Here is a 1,356-nt window from a genome sequence, read left to right on the forward strand (position 1 = left end):
TACAGTGGTCAAGTCACTTGACCACTGTAATTCAATCTTGTCTTGACTTCAATTTTATTGACAACATGCTAATAGATAAATTGCGATTATCACTGATAAAATTATACCATAGCTCTGATACTTGTACAGGACCAATAAACAACGAGGAAACAAAACTAATTTTCTCAACCTTAGTGGTAGAAAATATAAAATTTCAACTATACTAAAGAAAATTTCTACTCGTACAGCCAAATGTATAAAATCAATGTCATTTGTAATCACTGATAAATATTCTGTTCGTGTATTAAATATTTACAAAAACGAATCACCTAGCTAAGGGCCGAGTCTCAACGGATTGTAGCAGTGCTACTCTGCCGCTTACAACACCCTGCCAGGAACGGAAGTCGTCTACAGACTATTCCGAGCCCCGACATCGAACTGAGTTACATTGGGGCCTTCGGAGCCATAATGCACGAGTTATTCGAACAGCATCGATCTCCGCGGCCCAAATGGGCTTCGACGCCGCACCTCAAGTGCTGAAGCGCGACTACAATAGTCACATTGTTTAGAGCCTCTCGACTCCCGGGGCTCCTTGATGATATCCTTGCCGGATTTGACTAGATGGGTTTCACCCTTAATGGCGATCAGAGTTACTCCCGACGGATGATAGCTTCGCACCACCGGCCGTTCGACCGAGTGCATGAACCAAATATCCGACACCGGGGTTATTATGATAATGAACGGTATTACTATCGCAACGACTTGCCATCAGTAGGGTAAAACTGACCTGTCTCACGACGGTCTAAACCCAGCTCACGTTCCCTGTTAGCGGGTGAACAATCCTACGCTTTGTAATTTTCGCTTCACAATGATAGGAAGAGCCGACATCGAAGGATCAAAATGCAACGTCGCTGCGGATGCTAGGCTGCCACAAACCAGTTATCCCTGTGGTAACTTTTCTGACACTTCTTGCTAAAAACTCTTTACACAAGAAAATCGATAGGCCGTGCTTTCGCAGTCCCTATGCGTACTGAACATCAGGATCAAGCCAGCTTTTGCCCTTCTGCTCTACGCGAGGTTTCTGTCCTCGCTGAGCTGGCCTTAGGACACCTGCGTTATTATTTGACAGGTGTACCGCCCCAGTCAAACTCCCCGCCTGGCAGTGTCCTCGAACCGGATCACACGGAGATTGAACAAGAGTGACGGTGAAGTCACTAGGTTCAATGTGTCTGCGCTTGGATCACAAAAGCCAGTACGTTTGTCGGTATAATTGACAACGCACCGCTTCCGCTTAACCGAGTTAGTACAGAAACAATGAGAGTAGTGGTTTTTCAGCGATGATCGCCTCAACGACCTCCCACTTTGCTACACCTCTCG

The 1,356-nt window shown here is 45.9% G+C and overlaps 1 non-coding gene across 1 annotated transcript in view; it reads right to left on the reverse strand.

The window, feature by feature from the left end:
* Positions 1–299: 299 nt before the first annotated feature.
* Positions 300–1,356, reverse strand: part of LOC118264872 (large subunit ribosomal RNA) — a 3,921-nt gene continuing 2,864 nt past the window's right edge. Inside the window, exon 1 of the ribosomal RNA XR_007707270.1 lies at positions 300–1,356. This exon is cut by the window's right edge and continues 2,864 nt beyond it. This is a non-coding gene — a ribosomal RNA (large subunit ribosomal RNA).

This window comes from Spodoptera frugiperda, chromosome 26 (assembly GCF_023101765.2).
Source record: "Spodoptera frugiperda isolate SF20-4 chromosome 26, AGI-APGP_CSIRO_Sfru_2.0, whole genome shotgun sequence".
NCBI lineage: Eukaryota > Metazoa > Arthropoda > Insecta > Lepidoptera > Noctuidae > Spodoptera > Spodoptera frugiperda.